Raw genomic sequence first — 19,283 nt, 5'->3', positions numbered from 1 at the left:
TAAAGTGGTACCTCTTGAAGTGTTGCGAAGTCAGCACTTTGCATGTGTGAACTTTTTGACTGCCAGAGTCCCCCATGGACTCGCACCATGTTATGTGCAAAGAATATGCAGCCAGCTTTAAACAGTAATACGCAGAGGAAGGCAAACGTTTTATCAAACCCAAATCAGCCGTGCGAGAGCCTTACATCTGTGTTGAATCATAGCTGATCGACCTTCCCAATCGACCATTTTGGACCCCGTCTAAAATGCTCCATTTCCTGAGTAAGCTCCATTCACTACTAGTCATAACCACTCTGTTTCTTTTTCATTTCTTCTACTTTCTTAGCAGTTCTTTCTAAACACTGCCTCTGCCAGGTCGAGCTGCCTTGTCAGTGGTTCGGCTGCTCGAGTCTCATAAACGGCCACATCTCCTTAAGAGCTGATCAGAGAGATAAGCACATTTATGTCGAGCTCGCTTGCTTATCCACAACGTAGACAAATATATAATGTGTACGGCTCGAGTTCGGTCCAGATTTATGACTATAAAATCCCATCCAGTCTCCTGCACATCCTTTGAAAAGGGAAAGGGGGAGCAGAGTTCAGATAGACTTGCCACAATGAGCTGTGTCCTGAAGAAAAGATTGCTTTCTTTTTTACCGCTGCCCTGTCATATTGTAATTCTCTTTTCTTTGTCTTTTCTTTTCTTTTTTTTGTTAGTGATGCTCTCTTAAGCTGGATATTTAATGAGCTAACTGCAGTTATCTGCACAACAAAATTGCTTATAATTATATCAATGCTCTTGCCTTTAAACCCTTGTTGATAGAAAACAAATCTGAACGTCTAAAAATGAAACAAAGTTCTTCTGAAGCTAAATGCTTAGTCAATGGATGATAGTGGCAGAAATAATCAAAGTGTGCCATTGGACTGTAAGCAGTAACTACTGGTCAGTATTTGTGTCATATTAAGCCATTAAAAGCAGATTTTTTGGACTTTATGTGGATATGTCACAGGTAAAACTTGTCGTCAGATCATATTTTTGTGACTTATGCGTTCACAATTTCTTTTGCTGCTTTTGTTGATGCTGTTTGTGTTAGTTGGAAGACCATACACACAAAGGCTCATACTGCTGGATTCACCAAGGTCATTGCAAAGAAAGGAGGAAAGGAAGAAGTGTCTCACAAGTCTTTTGATCTTTTCTAGACGTCCGTGCACTCACACTTAAAAGCAGCTCATCTGCACTCCGGCGGCCTTTAAGCCCTCAGATATATAATTTTCTTCAAATGGACCTTTTCGGACTAGTTTTTGTCTGCGTCTCCGCAACCCTCCTTCGGTCTGAGCTGCCAGCTCATTCTGTCGTGCTCCATCTCTCACAAATCACACCGCGCAATCGGAGAGGGACAATTTGTCAGCTGTATGCATGAGTAAGCAACAGAATTTACCATCTATTACTTTGACTGGACAGTGGAAGGCAAGTAGAGAGGACATGCGTGTGTGTGCGTGTATGTGTGTATGTGCCTCCCCTTAGAGAACTAGTTGCAGATCAGACGAAATGCCTCTTTGCAAAGCGGGGACATTTTGGCGGTTCATCATTTGCACGTATTCTGTGGTTTGATGTTTGAGTTGTGTGGTTTCAGGGTTTTGGATGAATAAGCCTCAGGGCAAATTTGTGTTTGGCAAAATGAAGAAAACACAGATATCAAAGTCATCCTTGAGAGACCACAAGCCACAGAGCTCCGTGTTGACTTTTGTTTTCAGCTTTAGCTATATTGAGAAATTATGTTTTCCGAGGATTAAGCGCTGAGCCTGCTGTGTAGGGTGATTTTCTAACCATTCACTTGTCCAGCAGGCTGTAATGAAATGAATCTTCGCTGCCCCGGCTGCTTGTGCACGCTGCTATTAAAAGCTTTCCACCTGTGAACCATTTGGAGACTTAGCAGTAGGCTCCATTCTGTCTCTTTAGCACATATTGGCTCTGTGTTAAGGCATTTTTTTTTTTGCCAGCTTTAGTTTTGGAACTGTGTCATGTTAGCAGGCAGTCGCATATTTATCTGCTGTGCTGTGATTTTTGCAAGTACAGTTTCCAGTACTCGCCTCCGCTCATAGCAGCAGTTATTTTTGCACCATATGTGTGTGTAAAATATCTAATCTTTGTGTTTCTCCTGACTGCTAATATTGGTTTCAATGGATATAAGCTTCAGAGATAACATATCCCCAGAAGCACAGGAAGGAATGAGCTGCAGGGAGACATTTCCAGCTGCTATGACACAATTTTGTTTTTCTTTGCGGTTTAAATCCCACTATTCTCTCCTGTGTTTTCTGTAGGCACGATTCAGGATTTTTGGATTTACTTATTAGAACAGAAGTAAAACTACAGGGAAGGAACAGGTTATACAGGCCCAAGAGAAACTGTCTTTTTCTTATGCTTTATTGATTGAAAAGGCCTCAGACTCAATATCTCAAGCTTCGAACATCTGAAAGAGCCGCGCTTCAACCATTGAGAAATGCAAGGCGTATATAGCATAACTGCAGACCAACCAAAACATAGCTGTCCACTTAAACTGGGAACATGAAATAGAAAAGCTATCAAAACCAACCGTGTTAAAGCTGCCAACAGTAAAACATGGTAGTGGCACCATCATGCTGTGCTTTTCTTCAGCAGGGAAAGGGAAGCTGGCCAGAGTTTCTAGATTGTGGCAGCGTGTTGGAGTAGATCTGTTACATTACTTCTGATTTATTCTTTTTGTAGATTTCTGTTCATAATTCTTTGAGTTGAGGCATTGAATGTTTGGACAGTTATCCCTTCTCAATTTTAATGTTCTGCCACTTTAAGTACTTTTGCTCTTACTAATTAAATGTTTTCGCCTTTATTTATTCAGGGTGTCCAGTTGAGATCCATGTGAGATCCACTCTATAGCTGCAAATGTTCCCAGGTCCCGTGGCTGCAAATAAAAGCCCAAATTATTAATCCTCCTCCACTGCTCTTCTGTGTGGTTGGGGAAACCTGCTCTTGTGAAAACTTCATTCATTGTTTATGACTCACCGTTAGATGCGTTGACAATTGTCAGATAAAACTATCAATCCACTGGAACCGTCCTGCAGCTGCTCATCACATACCAACCCTTTACAAATCATGTAATTTTCAAATTAAATTCAGATCTGATCATTATAATACTGCGTCTAAACTGTTTTCTGTTGTTGAGATTAAATTCAACATGTTGGTGGGTAAAGATACATTGCTCTTGGCTTTAGCTCCCAGCTAGCTAGTTCATAAACTTACTGCATAGGTAAGTAAAAACCAAAAAACAAGAAAAAAAAAAACACTTTTGCACCTATAAACAGACACACACTGACAGGGAGCCCTTTCTTTACACACTCATCTGCAGCAACACACACCTCTGCAGTGGGAACGGCTCTTGGCCACAGGCGGTTTGCACATTAAGCTAACCTTGATCAATAACCTGCTATGGACCTCGGCAAAATCCACTGTTTTCCCAACTGCTGGTTTTCGATATCACGGCTGTTTGAATGCCTTAGCCACGGGCCAGCTGCGTGTGCAAATGTGTGTGTGTTCAATGTGTATGTGTGTGTTTGTGTGTGTGTGTGTGTACATGCATGTGCAGCTGCTGCATGATTTAACAAGAGCCTGTGAGCATGTGCAGATGTGTATGTGTGCACTTTACACATCTTTGTGCATGATTTCCAGCATATCTGCACGTTGGTGTTTTCTTGCGTGTACATGTGTGTTTGACTGAAGCCTCGGGGTCCGCTGTGAACGGTGCTAACTGGCCCTCTGAACTCTTCCCTGTGAAGAGAAAGGAAAAGCCACTGGGCATGTACAGACGACAGCGTGCCATTTACCTGGGCTACGCATGGTTTTTAAAACTGGCAAGAGGGACTTCCATGCACACACATGCACATGCACACACATACAGTCGGGAGGGATACTCTTGCCTTTTGCCTCTAACGCAAAAGCACACCTTTGCTCCCTCGCCTCAAACACAAACACACTTCAAAAGTTTTTTCTTTCATTTTTTTCCCTTTTTTTATTTTTGGAAGCGATGCAGCCAGTGCTACCCCTGCGTTTAAAGAGCCTAAGCACTCTCTTCATGTGCCCTTTTCTTGCTTCCTGCCTCTGCAAAAAGGCCCCAGTGCGGCAGCAAAACTTACTAGTTTACATCCAGCTGTACAACTGGCAAGCCAACCTTTTGACTTTCCAAGGTGTTCATCTCACAGTGCTCTTTATATGCAGTAAAGAGGGGCCGTGCATTCGGCCCTTGCTGCTTCTTCTTCTTCTTCTTCTTCTTCTTCTTCTTCTTCTTCTGCAGCTTGGCACTGAGATGAGTAAATGGGGGAAGAAACGAGCAGTGGTAGTTTTTGGCTGTGGAGGGGCAGATAATTGTTGAACAGAAGAGAAGTTTATCAGATAACTACAGCAACGGTTTGCTGCTTTCTCCAGTAACAAGCGTTCGACTGATTTCAATATTCGCTGAGCTGAGGAAGGAGAAAACAGTCTGGCTCTTCTGATGGTGTATGTGTGGGTTCATTTGTCTTAATGCACCTGGCTGGATTTGTGTGTGTGTGTCTGTAAATTGGTGGTTGAATACAGCTGACCCAGATGTGTTAAGTGGGTCATGGGAACAACGCCGCCCACACAGTGGAGGTTATGTGTTGTACTGTGTGTATGTGTGCATGTAGATGGGGTTAGGACACTGGGGCAGTGCCCTGATTATGCTAAGATTAGTTTTGGGAATTCATTTCCCCTCCATCTGAGCTTTACCACCCCACCCCTGCCCAACCCCCCATTTATATCTCTTTCTCATCATTTAAAGAATTGCTAGTTTCACTAATTCAATCTTTAAAATATTTATCACTTTTGACTGAACACATATTTATATGGCTCTACCTTTTCATTGGCATCCCAAATAGAAAACCTTTAATTTTTAAGATGGTGCTTCACATTTGAATAAGGAAGATTCAACCCCATAAATAGAATTTGAATCCTCCCAAAATAGGTAAGAATTACAGATTGATTGGTATAAAACAACATATTTCATGTTTCAATGTATTCATACATTTGCATTAGGTTTATTAATTTCTTTGAAGATCGTTTAAATGCTTGGCTGTTTTACCCATTTTCAGAGCATTGCTCATCAGTGTGTTTTCACATAACCTGTTTAAACCACTTAACTCTTGGTGGCTGTTTAAGAGCTATTGGACGAAAACCTTGACATGTTTCAAGTTTGGTGAGCAGATTTTCCTTCTAAAGGTTTTTGGAAGACTAATCAAGTGAAGGACAAAATCAGTGTAAAAAACTAAAGATAAAGTAGATGAAAAATGTCTGAAATTCGTGTTTGTAGAAATTAACATCTCCTCCAAATAAAAAAGAATAAGATACTTCCAAAGTATCGTGTACTAAATACCAAGTTTTCATTCAATATTTTATTTATTTATTTATTTTTTAGGAATCATCTCAAACTGGTTTGTTGAACATGACGGCTTTACATTTGTATCCAAATCTCTGAAATTCTCACTTCCCAGTCAGTTGAACTTCCTACTTGGAAAGTCTGAATTGTTTCTAAGGTCGACTTCAAGTTTCAGTATGGCTGCTACTTGCATCAACATTTATAAGCTGTGGTGAAAACAAGACACACTTGTAAAACTGTCTAAAATCAAAGTTACATGTAGCGCCTGCAACTCTAAACTGAACAAATTAAAAGTGGTGTGGAGACAGATTAATATGACGTCCATACGATGTGGTGATGGTTATAATGGAGATTATGTTCATACTCCCTCAATCTTGTTTTGTACATCTTGCTTTACAGATCTAAGTATGCAGGGAGTTTCTAGAACATGTTTCCTCTTTCAGTATTTTTTTTTATTTGAGTATGAAAACACTTTTTTCCCCACAACAGGTTACGTTTGTGCAAAAATCAAATAATAAAAATAGTCTTTTCACATTTCAACAAGCTAGTCACCAGGAAAAAACCCAAAGGCCATCTAAGCAAGTTTCTCCAGAGAAAGTTTTTACAAGCATGATAGAATAAAGACCAACAGGAACAAATGAAGCAACTATTAAAGCTTCACAAGCTCAAGGTTTCTCCCCTTTTTTTGTCTTCTGTCACAATATACAAAACATTTCGGTTGTAAGACACAAACGACGCAGAGCAGCTCGCTGAATAAAGACGCCAACAATCTAAAGAGTAAAGCGAGCCAGTGATTGGCACCACACATCACAGATCTTGACATTACATTCAGCATGTAACGTTTGTGAGTGTCTCATAACATTGACCCACAGTATTGTTTCATTTACTTTTCAAAGTACTTACAACTTATAATGGATAAACTAGAAAGGATATTGAACGATAGGAAAACTGAATTTTTATTTAAAATAAAAATAATCTGCTTTTTTTTTGGACTCTTAATGCAGAAAGATCAAGGTTGTATTTTTAGTCTTTATTTACAACTGTTTCAAATCACTTGAAGTTGGAGAATTTGCATCTTTCTTTTGTTCTCATCTCATTTAAACTTTGAGCTTTTCTGCTCACCTCATAACTTAATTTTTTTTCTTCCTTATTTCAATTGTGTGGCTGGTAATTGTTTGTTTTTTCCACTTGTTTTCTCGGGCTATACGGTGTGGAGTTGTTTGCAATAAAAGATTTAATCAGATCCTCTTCATTATCCCTTGTATTTGCTTTTTGCTTTTAGTCGACTTTGTTTTTTCCTTTTTTATCTTCATTCATGTTTCAATCTATTTACTTCTAATTAATTGAATTACAAAAATAAGTTGATGGAACAAACAGGGTCTATTAGGTTTAAAATGAATACAATGAGGCTTCAAGGCAAAAAAAAAAAAAAGTACAGAACTGCTGACCTATTTTTCTTAGCTGCCACTAAGTCGAACAATAGAAGAAAACATAGGAATGTTTTTTTTTTCTTTCGAAAAGCAAAATAAAAAAAAAACAAACTCTTTTCGAACACTTGTATTCCTGACCTTGTTTTTTGCTGCCTTACTAAGGGTAGAAACGTAGTTTGACCAGTAAACTTAGAGCTCATCTCTCTTCACCACAACAGACCAGTGCAGCGCTCACATCTCTGCAGTCACTGCACCAATCTGCCTGTCAGTCTCCTGCTCCGTTTCTCCTTCATTCATGAACAAGTAGCCAAGATACTTAAACTCCTCCGCCAGGAAAACGACCTCGTCCCCAATCCAAAGAGGGCCACTCCACCCTTTTCCATCTCAAGTCCATGGCCTCAGATTTGGAGATGCAGATCTTCGTCCCAGCTGCTATCAAGCAAGTTCTCAGCTTATTATTGGCCTATACACAAACGGTGATTCACTTTTCTGAAATTAATAAAAAATCTGAGTCTTAGGGTCACTGTGAATCTTCAAGGATGTTTTTGAGGCTTAAATGCCAATATTCTTGTAATTCTCTAATGTTCTTGTAAGTTCATACCTACTACCTATCATTGAAGCACTTTACTGTGCTTCAAGTAAAACCAATTTATTTGAAGCATTTTACTGTTTTTCTGTAAAAAGTCCTGTAAAAGTACTGTAAAAAGTTTAGAGAAATTACTGTTTCAGTTCCATTTTTCTGGTTAAAAGCCCTTGGGTGGAATTAGCATATCAGACTTTAGAGACCATCAGAAATCTGTCAGCTGGGAAAACCCTGATCGGTGGATCTCTAGTAACTGGATACTACTTCAAAAATTACTTTACAAAAGCAGCAGAAACACATAATCCAAACATCATTTTCATGTGCCACAAGCATGTCAACCAGTAAATTTATCTTGCTCTTGTCTGATACGTCATTAAAGTTTAACTCAATCTCAGGTTTATGCTTAAAAACTTTGAGATGTTTCGCAAAGTGTGAAGGATAAAAGAAAAGCTGTGGAGTTTCGATAAGGGAACAGTTCTGACTGTACGTCTCCGTTTAGTACAACACCACTACTGAACTGAAGTCAGTTTCGATAATGCTTTTGTCAATACATCCATCATTTTTTTCACAAGTTTGTTTCCATCTATAATATTTGACCTGTTTTAGAGATAAAGTATGGTTATTTATGAGGAGAATATTACGCTCACACCAACTTGCTGCGTTTCATCCAGAGACCCCGTCCTCTTGTCTCATTTGGGTGTTTTTCTGGTCGTGTCCTCAGTGTGAGTGAAATCGGGGCCCGGAGCCACGGGTTGGGAGGAGAGATGGCAGCCAGGGTGGCACGCTGACTGGAGGAGCGCCAGCTGCTCTCAACCAGGTAGGGATCGGTGCCAGCTCCGTCTCCGTTTCACACCCTCCTCCCTGTGTCTGTCTGAGTCAGTGGCCGTCACGCTGGCTGACATTCAAAGTTTGTTACCCACAGAACAGAGTCACCGCTTTGTTTCCATTATTTTATCAGTCACCCTTCACACACAGTCTGATACAGAAGCAACGTTAGTTCACCCAGAGTGTGTTAAAGCTGAGTAAACTTTTTAAGAGCTATTTACAGATCCTGATTGATTGAACATGGGCTGAAATAAATTAGATTACAACACTAAAATGGTTTGGACTTAATTTAAACAGCAGTGTAAATAATAAAGATAATACCATTAGTTCTACACTGAAGGAAAGTTATTGGAAGACCTTAACTAGTTCAAATCTTTTTCTTACTCTGTTTAAGTCATCTATATTTTATTGACTCGATAAACAAGATTAACAATTCACTTTAGTGCAGTTTTTATTTAACTTAATTGGCTTTACTGAAATCTAAAATGCTGCTTATTCTCCCAAGGACCCTAATCTTGATTGTTTACCACATCATTTACCATTTAAGATGCAACAATTATAAGCTTAATGCCACAGAACAGAGCAGTAGAAATGCCTCTAATGTGCTAAGTCGCAAAAATAAATATTTAGAAAAATGCAAATGCAAGTTAAAGTTGTGGGCCATACAAGTAACGAGCATCAAGCCAGCAGCAGACGAAAGATGTTCATATTTGAAAGGGAGAATGTGCAGTAAAGGGAATATTTCATCATTCTTGACAGTTCTCCCTTTCAATGTTCTCAGGCTTGTTGCTCACATTGTGTGCAAGTCTAAAATCACGTACAAGAAAGTGTTAAAGAAAAAAAAGAGTATTACTTAGGCACTAAGAATCTCAAACTTGCATTTAATTACATAACCAAATAATTAACTACCTAAGAAGAAAATCAGTCTTCAGCTTAACTCTGAGTTTGGAATTTGGATTTTTTTTTTTGGGGTGGGGAAAATGGGAAAACTCTTCTCTGTTTCAGCTTAGAGATGTAGCAAACCGGCACTGTGCTGAGGGATTTAAAAGTGCTCTGCAGTGAGGCCAGTTTCTCTGTAAGTGAGAGTGTCGACTTGGGACAATAAAACATTGTTTGATAGGATAAATTCAGAAAATTACTCAGGTTAAATGTTGCAATCTCTGCTTGAGTTCTGACCAGGATTATTACTCTAATGCCCACAAAAAAACACACTTCAATTTCTCAGAAGAACTGTCAACAGAAAAGTTTCAATTAGGTAGCCAGGCAATAAATATGCAGGTCCTTATTGCATCTTTATCCACGCTTTTTGTTCCATTCTCTGTAAACCTGAGAAAACTGTTCCACGTGAAAATACAGTTAATCAGCATTTTCTGAAATACTCTGACCAGCCCGTTTAGCTCTCTCTCACCTAAGCACACTAAAACCTTTTCTGAGAGATTGCTTATTATTCCGCTAGCTCCTACAATTTTCAGGGGTTGTGTACTAAAATAATAACACTGATCCTTGGTTGTGAGTAGCAAAGATAATGTGATTTCAGACCAGTTTACCTTTAAGCTTAATAAGATATATAGCTGTTTGTCTGTGGAAAGAAAAAAACACAAAACAGTTCATGTTTGACTATAAACAGTATAATGGCACTGAAACGAAGACTTTTGTAAAACTCGATAAAGATTTCACGAAGAAGATATGCCAACACTTGTTACTTACTTGCTCATGTTAATTCAGGGTAATGCTACATTACTGCCCACATGGAGTCTAACACGGTTTTGACGCTGCCAAAGGACAGTCACTGTAACTGGCTCCAAGACAGATTAAGAACATCAGGTGTTTTAATGCTCTGGCCAAACTGCCCTCGGCTAACACGCTCCAATGTTTATACGGCTCAGCGAGAGCCAAGCGATCCTCTCAACATGCAGGTCAAAAGCTATGAACTCAAGAGTGGGCAGTTGCCAGGGAACATGGAGCACACGGCCTGCCAATTGCAACAAGCCTGTGGCCAGACGGCGAGTGCAGAGAGTTCAGGAACAGCCAAGCGGTGTCCAGTGAGGGTCCCACGGCTCAGTGTTGGCCAAACAACGCCTCCGGGTGGGATGGACCAGTTCACTACTGGATACGTTTCTGAGTTTATAAACTGGGTAAATAGGAGTCAGAGCCTGTCTTCGGGGGTTTTGCTTTCTCTGTTTATTTGTCAGGGTTGGTCATGAGAGGGTTATGGTGTATTGCTTTCTTGTTTTTCTTATCAGTTAATGGATGACAGAAATGTCTTTTATTTTTTATCAATAAAAGACAAAAATTGTACACTTCCTCCTGCTGCCATTGGTCTGGATAATACAGGTGTGTATGAGGCCAATGCCAAGCAGGAAGGACATCAGCAATGAGTTACTGCCAGTCAGTCTGAGAAGGGTTATAAGAACATTTCCAAACAATTTAAATTGCACTTGTTTTCCTTGAGTGGATATCTTTCCAGCAGTGAATGCTTCAGCATATTTAGCCCAAGTTCAGACTCTGCAGCGCTCAGAGGAATGACAAAAAGCTAAGAGCTCCATCTTAGACGCTACAAACCTCAGTTAGCATGTCATAGTAAAATGAAAGACAGGACAGGTTGGAAAATGACAGACAAGTTTGAAACAGAGGTTGGCTTTACCCCATTGGGAATATGGCAGCGTGACTTGGGTTTTCAACATTTTATTTAAATGAAACCCCCGGGAACACGGTAGTGGCGGGGTGATGATCCGGGCTTGTTTTCCAGCTATGGGATCTGGGCAACTTGCAGACATTTGAGGCTGTGTGAAGGTTGACCCAAACTGTATGAGTAGCATGGAAATCATCCCAAACACAGCAACAAATCCACAAGGAAATGGCTGAAAAAGAACATCAGGATGTTTCCACAGCTCAGTTAATATCCAGATCTTAAGCTTGATTGAGCTTTGCAGAAAATAAGTCTATAAACCTTGAAGAACTAAAGCAATGAACTAAAACAGAACTGGAAAGAAAAGTGATAAATCATATGGAAAATAACTACTTCTAATTGCTTCAGATAGACATCATTTTCATAAAAAACAAACACATTTTAATGTTTTGAATTTATTTACTTGCTACTCTTTGCTCATTTAAACCCATGATAGGGAAAGCAGACAATGTTTTGTCTTAATGGTCAGTACAGGTCCGTGGCTCGGCTCGGCACACTGTGTAGAAGCTAATAACATCTTCAGCCAACCTCAACATACAGCACAGGTAGCATCAAGCTAAATAAAACAGCATACACTTGCTCCTCTGCAGGCTGAGCCAAGTCCACTTACAGACCATGGGAGGATAAACATTCAATTTGGCCGACTACACGGCGATATGGCCAAAACCATCCTCAGCCTCTTCATGGCCAAAGGCATTTGCATCCCAGACCCACTCATTGGGGAATCCTCTTGTTTAGCTTTCCACCTCTTTGGAACAATCCTTTGGAGACAGAAACGGGAAAAAAGGAGGGGAGGGACGGGGGGGCGATGTAAAGCTGGACAATCAAATATCGCAGTGTTTAACATTTCATTTTCAATCCCTGCCGATCCCATTCTCTGCCACTGTTAATTGCTGCTCTGCTACCTGCCACTAGTGATTTCTGAAATGACTTCTGAATTGAAGCATATGGACGAGGAGCCGCGGTGGGAGCCACGAACGACTTGAGGAAGGGTCCCATTAAATAAGAGCTAGCTAATTACGTTGTCCTCACTTTTTGTCCTGCACTATCCGGGTTCTTGCTGCCATTCATATATCTTTCTGTAATGAGTAAAGCCAGGGCCTGGCACCTGCGCTCGGTAATTAAACATATAAATTCTCCCCTCACAGAAATATGTGGACTCACCAGGACTGATTTATAGGGCTCGCTAAATTACACTGTTGAGCTTATTTTCACTGGCGGTGTTCTTTCAAAGGCGGGAGAAGAGAGTGAGGCTGTTTTATCACTTCAATGGGAGACAGATTTTTTTTGTTATATAGTTGTTAGATGTGCTTTTTTTCTAGTACAACTGTGAAGTTGATGAGAACCTAATAGGAGGCCTTCAGGATTGAGGAATGAGCGGTTACACCACCGCGGCCAAAAACAGCAACACAAAAATCCTTTTAAAGTATATCACAGTCAATGTGGTTCCAAGCAACACACTTCGAGGACACATTTATGGTTCCTTGCGGTTAAAGCTTTTACTGTATTCTTCCATTTTTCTTTTCTTCTCTTTATTTGTATGCACCCTATTTTGCTAGATTTCATGCTAAGTTCTCCACATATTGACTTCATACTGCTATCGATTTTAAGAAAATGCATGTTAAGTTACAGTTTTCATGGTTATATGTCTGGCACTGAATTTGAAATTTTTGCAAAAAGAGATTTTTGCAGTCCCAACATGGGTGAAGGCTTATAACAGTTGTTCTGAAGGTAAACCAGAGCATGATGCTGCTTCCACCAGCATGTTTCACTGTGGAGATGGTTAATTGTTTTGGTATTCTTGTTGCTGTTTGCTCATTAACAGATCTCTAAGGGTCTTCACACAACTGATGGATTCACACTGAGATTAAATTACATTGATAGAAACTATTTCCAAAGAAAATTTTAATTTTTAGGGGTGAAAGAGTAAAAAGGGGATGAATACAAATGCACACCACTCTTGATTTTTTTTTTTTCATCTGGGAAACATTTTGAAAATGTTTTACTACAATAGACTAGCACATAAATACAGTGATATTCATGACTACAACTTGACATCATGTGAAAAAGATTAAATTGGTCTGAATACATTTGCAAGGCACTATTGCTTAAACAGCAATCGTTTCCACTGGCATGAACACATATTTTGAGAGACATAAAAGAAATGCATCCCACCTCAGTAAAAAAAAATGTTTAGCAACCATAAATTCAGCACTATTTTACTGTATTTCAAAAGAACAACAAATTGGCTGAAATTGGTCAGAATTTGAAATAACTTAAATTTCTGCTGTTTCCATAGAACCATTGGTAATTAATATATGACACAGACCCAACACACAGTTTGATTTGGTAAAACAAATTAAAATTTATCGATTTACATTTTTCCCCAGATGATAAATGTAATGCATGAATTGCCTGTTCCCTAGTAGAATTGACATAAATTGACTCTGGCCAGTCAAAGTTATACAAAACTGGCTGCAAAAGTGCAGCTGTTGCATCTGTGAAACTACAACTGTATCTGTAACATTTCATTACTGAATGAAACAGAAAATAAGTGCTAAATAATGAAAGGCTCAACAACAAATAAGGTTCTTTAATTACATAGTACCCAATACAAAAGTATGGCCACTTTCTGTAAATGCTTGTTTTTGTGTTCCAAATAAATGTGCTATGTTGAAACTGTTTAACATCTCAATAATCATGGGTAACCTTCAATCGTTTCTCTGACTGATGGAGGCATATCCCGAAAAGACAGCTCAGTTTTAATGAGTTAAAATACTGGATATCACAATTAATTGGATATACTTTATTTGGAATGCAATCCGGTGCTACAAAACTGCCAGCCTGTTAACCTCTATTTACTTGTCAAACCATCACCTCATTGGCTTGCCCATTAATATTTTTTTAATGTGACATTTCTTTCTTTGGTTCACACATTTTTGTATGGCTTTTTTGTTCAATTTCTCCGTATTTCTTTTTTTTTTTTTTTTTTGGCCAAAGCCTGCAGCATTCGCAGCATTCCTGACACTTTTTGTTAATAACTCATTGGAAAGTTAATGAAAACAGCACTCAGGCATATCCGAAATGATTGTGCTCTTTGTCATGCTAATAAAGTGAAAGATGTTCGTCCAATGGGTGAATGCGTGCACATTACGGGGAACTTGTGATTATGTGTGCCTGTTGCACCACATTCTTTTTACCTCATTCTATCCTTGTTTTCTGTCACCTTCTCTTTCTCCCTGACAGATGTTTTAACATATTTATTTCAGAGGTTGTGAGACCGAATCAAATAGGTTCTTGAGCTGTTAAACATAAAAATACAGTCGCCACTTTTTAGGTGATGATTGAAGAAAGATGAGCAGAATCTAAAATTATTTAGAAATTAATCAAAGTTTTTGTGGCACAAAGGTGTGCAGAGATGTGTCCAAACTATGCAAAATAAGTCAAAAATGTGTTGCCCAGTGGTTATATTTTTCATTCTCTGTGTTTACCTGAAGTCATTTTAAGATGGGTGAATCCACATTGCTTTCATTCACACGCTTCTTGTTTATGTTGTCAGAATTATGGACAAAAAGTGTTTAAATGTACAGTCGCCCTCGCCTACTTGCTGGCTAGTATTCACAGATTCACCTGTTTCATGGATTTTTATGTGGAATGTATCTCAAAATTATTTGTGGGACATCCACCTGAAAATTTACCAATTCTATTTGTATTTAATTTTTATTTATTTTTTATTTTTATTTTATTTTTTTAGGAGTATATCTAAAATATTAGGAAGTGAAGCTTGGGGAGCTGAAACATCGAAGTGCAATGCATCTTAACAGACCACTGGCTGGTGTTTGGAAGACAGTCAATCCAGGAGCGTCAGTCATTTTCCTTGATGCTGATTGGCTGTACCCCAAAGAACAGAGAACAGGAAGACTATAGAGGTTAGCGTCTGTGGAAGTGGAAAAGTAGTTTCTACTGTGCGTATTATTGCATATTAGGAAATATTTGATGTTTGGAGACAAGAAAAAGTAAGTTATAAGCACTTTTTTTTTTAGGAATCTCACATCTTTCCTTAGCTATTTAAATGTTTATTTGTGGCCACTATACGTTTATAAAATGACAACAATAAGCGCTTGTTTATAGAAAGCCATAAGAAGTTCCGTTTGAATGGGAGATTAGACATGGAAGAATTGTTCTCAAATAATTGAACTATTGTTCCATGTTCAAAATGCTGTGTGCTGGGGGAAACTACATCCACACATCACCCTGACTAAACCATCCATTGGTGAAACATTGTGATTGCATCATCAGCCTGTGGGAAGACATTTATTCACATGACAAAGGGAGATTGATGGGAGAATGGGAGCTAAACACAAGGTATTCCTGCAAAAATAACACCTAATAGTGGCAGTGAAAATACTTATTTATCCAGCTCTACAATGAAATGGATTAAATCCACGCATATTCGTACCTAAATATATGAATATTCTTAATGTAAATATAATTGAGAATCTGTGGGAAGGCTGTGTAAAGAGGAATGTTGTTCCACAATCAATTCAGAGGGCCTGAATTCAGATGAATGCTACACGTTTCAGTGTAGCAGTGTTGAAAAGTGTCTATATTTTCCTTTCCATTCACCATTATACTGTATTTTGTGTTATTCTGTCACAAACATTTCATATAAAATACGCTGGGATTTGTGGTCGCCACATGAAAAAATACAAAAACATTCATTTAATTTTGCAAGGCGCTATACGCTTTCAGATTTCTGCGTAAGACATCAGCCTTCCTTTTTCATCTAGAAAGAAGAAACTAAATTCTTGTAATGTTTGTTGATTTAAAATTGTAAAACAACCCCTCTGTCTTTGATGACACAGTTAAGAAGTGAGGAATTAAAGGAAAACCATGGGCGAACTGTTCTTGTATTATGAGTTTCATGAAATTATGCTCGAGTCCCTGAGAGAAACGGCTGATTTTATCCCTTTCATCCCTTTTCTTAGTCCAAACTGGGGTGCTGGGTGGAAAAAAGGGGATAGAATATCCATAATAAAGCTGGAATTTGAATCATTATCCCGAATCATCCGAACCTTTTTAAAAGCACGAGGAGATAGTTACTGGTGTTTTACATGAATTTTGGCTATGAATACATTTGTCAGGTCGAGCCTCTCTCACAAATGCATCATCTCTCTTTTTTTTTTTTTTACCCACACTCACACACACTTTATGAAATGATGGAATAAAATGACAGTGTGAGGAGCATGAACACTCCTACAGATATTAAAAATGGAAAAAAAAATCCAGATTTGCATCCGTTTTAAGTTTTGGCCATGTGACCCAAGTAAATGCACATTTTGCAAATTGTCCGTCTTACGAGAATCCAAGACACTTTTGTCTATTTTGGGATGTGACCTCCGTCTCACACTGCAGCAAGCTGACAGCAATGTTGAGAAGACATGAGCATGAGGTGGAAATGATAAAAAAAAAAAAAAAATCAACATGCTTTTCAAGTTTTGACACAGGATGTGACTGAAGAAATCAAATGTTGGTTGCTTGCGGGCGTTTTTATTGCCTGATCCATGCTAATGCCGGCCACACATTGCTCCAAAAATAGACAAGGAGGGAACGAATGAAACAAAAATGGTCTCAGGTGTATGTCAGGAAGTTTTTTTCTTTTTTTTCTTTTTTTTCTTTTTTTTTTTTGTCTTTGCAAATGTGACAAACTTCAATTATGTGTTACGACGCTGTGTCCTTGTAGTAAAACTACGTACGAGATTTCTGTCACATGTGAGGAAAACTAATCACAAGTGTGAACAGCAGAGACCAACCAAGGACTTCATCTCTTTTGTGAACATACGTGCAGCCTCATATGTTTGTGTGTGTGCACTGGGGTGTAAATGCAGACTTCCCAGCTAACTGAGGAAGAGGCGGGGGGAGGACATCTGTTTGCCTGGAGGTGGGGGCAGGCTCATCTTGCCGTGTGTGTGTGTGTGTGTGTGTGTGTGTGTGTGTGTGTGTGTGTGTGTGTGTGTGTGTGTGNACTGCAGCCCAAATGGCAGCAGGATTGGCAGCATCTTCTGGAGTCCATGTTGAAACAGGTAACTGCAGGGGAAGGCGGAGGGAGGGCACAAAGACAACAACAACACTTCACTTAGGCCTAATTAGGAACTGGCATGGTCAGAATCTGTGCAATATGTTGCACATACGCCTGTGTGGTTACACAGTGGACTTTGGGTTGGTTATTTGGCTCAGAGCTCATGAACGGTTCTTTGAATAATGCATGGTAAGCATTATTAAGCATTTTATTAATTATTTTTAAATTAATGCTTTGCAATATTTGGTTCTCAAGTGTGAATGTATTGGTGATTTTCTCTAATCCACACAAATTTTAAATTATGCATGCAAGTGCAATAGTGTACTTGACTTTTCTTTTCATTATTAAGGTCCATGCTTTTTTTATGAGAAATGGTACAAATCCTTTAAAATGATTGATTTCTGGAAATGGAGCTGCATCTACTCCTATTTCATGTATCCAGTAAAGTTAGCCTTCTTTATCCTTATTCAAGCCTTTTTTGATGTGTGTTTGGGATCATTCTCCATTTGCAACATCTAAATTGGGCAAATATTCATTCACCTAACTCAGAGGTTCCCAAACTGTGGGGCGCGCCCCCTAGGGGGGGCACCGTGCCATTGCAGTGGGAAGCCGTCTGGATGAAAACAAAACAAAAACAAAAAAACATGAACACTGTATGCGCTGGGTTTTTACCTTAGAATGGCCAACTCTCTGTCAATTTGATACAGTAGGGGCTTCCACACCTCCCATATCTGTGTCCTCTGTCACTTTTATCAGCAGTTAAAGCTGTTTAATCCGTTATTAACAAGTGGTAACCTGTTTTTCCGAGCCGCCTTTAAAGGCAACATGGGCGCTGCGACACTCGCCGCTGGGTTTACACCTGTGTGGCAGTGAAGGAGACCTGCTGCTGCTGCTGGGCAGAGCTGCTCAGGTGTGTTAGGGTCATGGCAGCAAACCAGAACTTTTCACAGTTTTTCCCCCAAACTAACCGACTGAGTTGAGTAATGCTGTTGGATACAGGTAAAGTTAGCTGAAAGATGACTAGCTAATAATACAGCACCTTAAGCTGGTTAACAAGTAGCCTGTAGGCTACTGGTGTAGATGTTCAGCTACATACAGTCATTTTGCCCCCAAAAAAGTCGGTCCCCTCTCTCCTCCTCCCCCCCACCCCCTTACACACGTCGTTCAACCAGACAGCTATTTGTAATCCATAGGGGGGGGGCAGAAAATGTTTGGAAACCACTGGGGGCCCAGGAGAAAAAGTTTGGGAACCACTGACCTAACTCTAGCCATAGATCAAAATGCATAAGAACAACCCAGGAAGAAAGGCTACCATAAACTGGAATATGCTACACCAATGTTACTTTCCATAGCCAAGTGAATTTAAATAAATTGGACTGACGTGGTGAAATTTCCATTAAACAGGTGTCCCAACACACATCAAAAATAGTTTTAGACTCAATAAAGGAGACTATTAAGTTTCTGGAATGGCCCCAGTCTTAACAAATTATGACATTTTTGGACAACAGCAGATGTTTATTGAAGGCTACGAAAAGTGTGTTTGTTTCTCTGCAACTTGCTAAAGGATATTCAACTAAATATTAGAAGTGGATTATGTACATTTGTGAGCCTGTGAACATATTTCTGGCCGTCTGTGGATTAAATTGTGTGGTGCAAGTAGTCATGATGTAGGATTTGCAGTTCAGCAGTGTAAAAATCAAACTGTGTTAGAAAATCATTGGTTTATACTTGTGCCAGTGATGTTAATTAAGCAGGGCAAGATATGAAGTGATATGTTTGTTATAGGTTGCATTTGATTAATGACCTTTCTTTAACCAGGCTGGTTGTAGAAATGTGCAATCGGTTTTGCATATCTGCTTAAAAGCATTAACTTTAATGTGATACGTGTCCTTCCTACATATATGATAAGAATAGAAGGTACTATGGGAAAAATACTATTAGTTTTTGAAATAGGACAGAGGAGGGAACAAAAGAACAACAAACACTTTCAGATCACAGTAGCAGCTCCAAGAAATAGACACATCAAAACAAAAAGCCTTGAGTACGTATCATGTTAAAACTCACTCACTTTTTTGTAGATGGGCTAAAGTTTTTTTTATTATTATCATTTAAAAGAATAAAAATAACATTTTCTGTTCTGTAAGAACCATTTTAGAGTCATTTTAACCTAGTTTAAATTAACCAGTTTTCATCAGTATTTAATTTTGACACTGGTCTGAATTATTGATTTTGTTACATGTTTTTGGAAGAAAGGTAAATCTTCATATTTTTCATG

General features: G+C 39.0%; 1 long non-coding RNA gene across 1 annotated transcript in view; it reads left to right on the top strand.

Annotated features, from left to right (window-relative positions):
• The window catches only part of LOC103137626 (uncharacterized), a 118,601-nt gene that overhangs the window by 34,187 nt on the left and 65,131 nt on the right, over positions 1-19,283 (top strand). Inside the window, exon 5 of the long non-coding RNA XR_476171.2 lies at positions 8,137-8,232. This is a non-coding gene — a long non-coding RNA (uncharacterized LOC103137626). The remainder of the gene's footprint in view (positions 1-8,136; positions 8,233-19,283) is intronic.

Source organism: Poecilia formosa, unplaced genomic scaffold (genome assembly GCF_000485575.1).
Source record: "Poecilia formosa unplaced genomic scaffold, Poecilia_formosa-5.1.2 Scaffold42, whole genome shotgun sequence".
Taxonomy (NCBI): domain Eukaryota; kingdom Metazoa; phylum Chordata; class Actinopteri; order Cyprinodontiformes; family Poeciliidae; genus Poecilia; species Poecilia formosa.
Note: the sequence above shows the minus strand (reverse complement) of the source record. Positions and strands in the feature narration are given on the sequence as shown.